Genomic DNA, 6,000 nt, shown 5'->3' on the forward strand with positions numbered 1-6,000 from the left:
TCCAAAATTATATTATCATGTGATAACATAAGATCCTTCCCTTGTTCTATTTGAGGCAATAGTTATGGAGGAAGGGACATGGTTATGGAAATTAGAGTTCTGGCTACAGATTCCTTATCTTCAATTTACTAGGCTGTAGAACCTTGAGCTCGTTATTTAAATTCTCTGAGTTTCAGGGGCACTTGAGTGGCTCAGTCAGTTAAGTGTCAGACCCTTGATTTTGACTCAGGTCATGATCTCATGGTTCTTGAGCTCAAGACTTGAGTTGGGCTCCTAGGGGAGAGCAAGGTGCCAGCTTGGTAGTCTTTCTCTCCCACTGCCCCTCCCCTGCTCTCAGGCACATGCTCTCTTGCTCTCTCTCTGCCCCTCCCCTGCATCCAAGCTCACATTCTCTCTCAAAACAAGTAAATAAACTTAAATTCTCTGAGTTTCAGTTTTTTCATCTGGAAATGTGGTATATGCCCAACAGAAGGCACTTTATAATGATTACATGAGATAATATGTTAAAAATAAAAACTACTGGACACAGAGCAGTTCTCAGGAAAAAATGTTGATATCCTACAGATACCTTCTCCCTCTCCACTTTCTCTGAGATTGACTTAGAAGAGGAATTTAGATTAGAGTTCTGAAATACATCTGACATTTAAACATTGTGAACCCTGACGCCTAACCGTAAACACAGTGTAAGTTCAGTAACTGTGTCTTATGGTGGTAAATTTAAAAGACTTTAAAAAGATATTCAAACAAGGGCACTTGGGTGGCTCAGTGGTTGTGCATCCAACTTCAGCTCAGGCCATGATCTTACTGTTTGTGAGTCTGAGCCCCACACTGGGCTCTGGGAGCCTTGGGAACCTGGAACTTGGAAGCCTGAAGCCTGCCTCAGATTCTGTCTCTCTCTCTCTCCCCCTTCTCTGCTTGCATGCTCACGCTCTCTCTCTCTATTTCTCACTCTCTGTCTCTCTCTCTCAAACAAACATTAAAAAAGAAAAAGACACTCAGACAACCATTTTAAAGGGGTTCTTATCACTAATTCCAGTATGTGGAGAGTGAGTCCTACACAACACCAAGAAATTCTCTGGCACCAGAGCAGTGTCTTACAAATCAATTCAATTTTGACACTATCCACAGGCTAAGGGCTCAGTCCCACAAGCCTGTCCCATACCCTTGATGCTAATCACAAGCCCAGATGGTCACCTGTACATTTCACCAATTGGCTAGACATCAGAGATTCCCATAACCCCCTCCTTGGGTTCAATTAATTTGCAGGAGCAGCTCACAGAACTCAGGAAAACATCTACTTACTAGATCACAGGGCTTTTTAATAGAAGGATATAATTCAGGAACAGCCAGATGGAAGAGATGCACATGGAAAGTTATCAGGAAGGGGCTCAAAGCTCCCATGCCCTCTTCAGGCATGTCACTCTCTTCTCATCTTCTGGTGTTCATTAACCCAGAAACTCTCTGAACCCCCTCCTCTTTTGGGCTTTTATAGAGGCTTCATTTCACAGCCATGGCTGATTAAATCATTAGCCACTGGCAAATCGAATCAAACTCCCACCCTCTAATCATGGCTGGTTCTCTGGCAACCAGCCTCCATCCTCAGGTGCTTCCAAAAGTCACCTCATTAACATAAACTCTGCTGTAGTAGAAAGGGGGTTGTTAGGAACAAGACACCCATTTCACCTTTATGGCTCTGATGGGTTTTCAGGAACTGAGGACAAAAGACCAAATGTTATAATAGAAGATGCTCCCATTGCCCTTACTGTTCTGAAATTTGCAAAAGGGAGCTGAGACAGTATCTGTGGATGAATATCAAATATATACGAGAAATATATTTTGGTAACCTGAAGAACGAAATATATAGTTCTTCTAAATCACAATATCACATACCTCTTCTGAGCTTCTTTAATGTTAGGCCATTCTAAGACTTTCTGTTCCTCCTGGTGAAAAGATAACGTTCTACCTCTGGCCCACTAGCAGTAAAATTAAAATACCAGATGACAATCACAGCTGTTGGAAAACGAAACTCTGGTCTTTCTTCATTGAAATGCCAGAACAGAAATGTGACTCTGAATACTTTCTGCCAGGCTTTCATTGGAGACCTGATCAAATACCACCAGAGAATTGTCTCCCTTGATTATCTTGTGAAACTCCTGGGATCTTCCATCAAACTCTGGATTTTCCTCAGAGAGGAAAGGGTTTCCTCAGAGTCTGAGAGGATTTCAAAGCATTCTTCCTTAAGGGGTAGCTTCTAAAGCACCGCCCTTCCCCCCCTTCCCCCTCAGCAAGTTAGGATTTGCCTGCAGCTCTGAAACATACTGTTAAAGGCCAATCTACAGTTGTCACTCAAGCCTTCTGACTCTACCTACTCACTCCCCTTCTCTATCTGGTGACTTGCTGCCCCTAAGACTGAAACTGCTATTTCCTTGGGTGCAGGGGGAGGGTAGGGATAAGGGGTGGGTAACTTTGTCTGGTGCTGACTTAGTGGAGCCTTTGCTTATCTCTGCACTTCTCTAAAGCTGAACACACACCAGACATTTACAAACCTGACTGGCAATGAACTTGGAACCACCAAGCTCAAGTCTTTCGTGAGCCAAATCATTATTTAATCAAGTTGGTGGATGTGGGAGAAAAGAGCAAAACCACTTAAATATGGACGATAATAGTCCCTGACTTCGCCTCTACTTGTGAGAAATAATCATTCTTCTCAGTGACATATACAGTAAGTCAGAAGATTGCCATTTACTGCTCTTGCTTTTAGTGTATTCCTCATCATTATATATGGCATTCCACCTATCAGCAAAACCTTAGACTTCATTGACATATAGGTTATAAATTCATCATGGAAAAATAAGACTACTTTTCTGGCATGGACATATAATATGAGAGTATATGCAACTTAGTTCAGTCTTAATTTAATTATAATATGTAGTATCTCATAGCTTATTTGTGTTTTCATCTTATCTACAGGTTTTTTAATGTCCAAAAAGTCTCTGATGCATAACGTTCTTCCTCTTCAGTATTTGTTAGTCAAGATTTTTAAAAATTAAGACACTTTTTGTTCATTTATTCTTAAATATTACTGAATTTTCCTTGAAAATATTAATTACTTATTGAAAGAAAAATAAATACACAGGAGGAAAAGGATTTTTATTGTAAATATTTGATATTATAAAATCATTACTAATTGGCCTCCATGAATATTAAGGTTCTTCAGTCCTAAAAAAAAGTCTATACTGTAAATATATGTTAGTTATCATTGCAGTCTCTTTGCCCAAAGCACTTTATAGATATTAATCTCCATTTATCTTCACGTCATTCCCAACAAGGTAGATAATATATTTTAGCCATTTTTTTTAAATGTTTTTTATTTATTTCTAGGAGAGAGAGAGAGAGAGAGACAGCGTGAGCAGGGGAGGGTAAGAGAGAGAAGGAGTCACAGACTGAAACAGGCTCCAGGCTCTGAGCTGGCAGTCAGCACAGAGCCCGACGCGGGGCTCGAACCCACGAACCGCGAGATCATGACCTAAGCGAAAGTCGGACGCTTAACCGACTAAGCCACCCAGGCGCCCCTATTTTAGCCATTTTTAAAACATATGATGCACTTGAAACTTTTAAAAAGTGAAATACATTTTTCAAAGATACACAGCTATTAGTGACGGAGCTAGGATCCAAAATTATATAATAATTCATTTTTAACATAGTGAGATAAACTTTTTTTCCTTTCTAGGATGTGATAGACAGTAATTTTGCCAAATTTACAATTAACAGATTAATCAACTAAACAAATGTAGCAGATATAAATTCTCACATATTCAGGTGTGCAAGAACAGCATGTTCCCTATGGATTAAAGCAGCTTAATTTTTTATTGTTAGCCGTGTTATTCTTAATCTTTCTAGCATCCTCACTTACCCCAAGAATGCATCTCACACCGTCCAGGGACCTAATATGATACCATGAGTGGAGGGGCTTTTTGTAAGACTGTCCCTAGTCAGGGGAGCCTGGGTGATTGAGTGTCTGACCCTTGATTTCAGCTTAGGTCATGATCCCAGGGTTGTGGGATCAAGCCCTACATTGGGCTCCAAGCTCAGTGTGTAGCCCACTTAAGATTCTCCGTCTCTCCCTTTGCCCCTCTCCCCTGCCCGCCTGCTCTCACTCTCTAAAATGGCAAATAAAATAAAATAATAAAAAATAAAAAATAACTTAAAAAAATAGACTGTCCCTATGCAGTCAGCCTAGATATACCTTGTATCCATTCCTCTTTGAGGGTTTTCTACCTGCTTGGAATTACTGCCTTCCAGGCAGGATCTGAGTCCACACCAATACCAGACTCTTGGAAACCTCTCTACTCTCAATTTCTCAGCCCCATCTTTTTTTGAAGTTAGGGGCAGTGAAACAGGGACCTGACAATCATCTGCTCTCCCCACTTACTCAAGTTGGTCTGTCTATACCTAGAAATCCCATTCTTCATTTACCACACCAGACTTTCTCTCCATTCACTGTTCTACTCCTGCTTCATACCTGGCCTCAACCTGTCCCTGAGGCAATGAAGTTTGGAGCCAGCTTCCATATTGAATGGGAGTTAATGAGGGGTGGAGGAAATTCAGGAGAAAATATAAGTTAATATTTCAAAATATAATCAAAACCCATAAATATTTGGGGAGTATGAGAATTATCTTAAGTCTGAAGGGGCATGGGAATATGGTAGAGGACATTAAATAAATAAATTATCCCAATCCCTAGGAATCTCCGATCTATTAATAATTACAATAAAAGAAAAAAAACAAACCAAAACTATTATCTGTAAACCATCAGAGAACAACAATGCCAAACTGTACAATAGGAGATAAGAGAGAAGAGGAGTGAGGAGGAGCTGAAATACAGAAATATCAAAGTATTTTAATAGTACCCACTGCCAAATTAATTAGATATTACCAATGGAATTCAAAAATATTTACCAAGCATCTACTATGTACCAAACACCCTACTAGGCACCAGGAATACAAAAAGGGAACATAATTTTATCTCCCAAGTCAGGGATGGAGGGCTAAAGATGGGGAGGAAAGGAGGGAAATACAGTGGAAAATGCTTTTTAATGGATGTGATTTTGAGCTGGATATTAAAGAAAGAGTAGAATTTTGTAACGGAATTATGATTAGAGAAAACACTGTGTGCAAAGGCAATGATAGAATTAACGCAGCTTCAAACTCTTCCTTTCCCATCAGGTTGGGAGTGAGGTTGTTTTTTTTCAAGTTTATTTATTTATTTTCAGAGAGAGAGAGAGAGAGAGAGAGCGAGCACAAGTGGAGAGGAGCAGAAAGAATCCCAAGCAGGCTCCACACGGTCAGCACAGACCCCAAAGTGGAGCTTGAAGCTACGATCTGTGAGATCATGACCTCAGCCCAAGTCAGATGCTCAACTGACTGAGCCACCCAGGTGCCCTGGGAGTGAGTTTTGTTAGGAATGGCAAACAGCATGAGTAAAGAGAGGGGAGTTTTTCATCAGATATACCTGGATAAAAGGCCTCCTCATACAACATGAAGGAGGGCTAATTTAGATTCCTTTATAGAGATTGAGGATGAAAGCCGAAGCAAACTGTAGCTTAAAAAATAGTCTGCGCTATGACTAGTAAAGTAAGCAAATGGCCTAAGGTCAAATTGTATAATACGTCTTTGTTCAGGCCCACAGGTTCCAAGATAGGACCATTGCTAGAATGACATATCAGTAACTCTGCAAAGGTCATATGTTCTAAAAATAAGACCACTGACTATTTCAGCAACTTGCCTCGGTTTACAAATCCTGAACAATCCATGCCAAGACCATCTTAAGACTAATTCTGCCCCCCAGGTCCTATCATTACTGTACCCTAAGCTCCTCTTCTTTTGACTCAATCCACAGTTCCTCTGCTTTGTATTGTCTCTTGTTCCAGTAGGGTAAATCAACCTAACTTTTTTTTCTTTTACTACGTGTGTTCCTGGTGGTCTCTGGACAGAGTTTTA

This window comes from Hyaena hyaena, unplaced genomic scaffold, assembly GCF_003009895.1.
Source record: "Hyaena hyaena isolate Hyena2069 unplaced genomic scaffold, ASM300989v1 scaffold_538, whole genome shotgun sequence".
In the NCBI taxonomy this organism is placed as follows: Eukaryota; Metazoa; Chordata; class Mammalia; order Carnivora; family Hyaenidae; genus Hyaena; species Hyaena hyaena.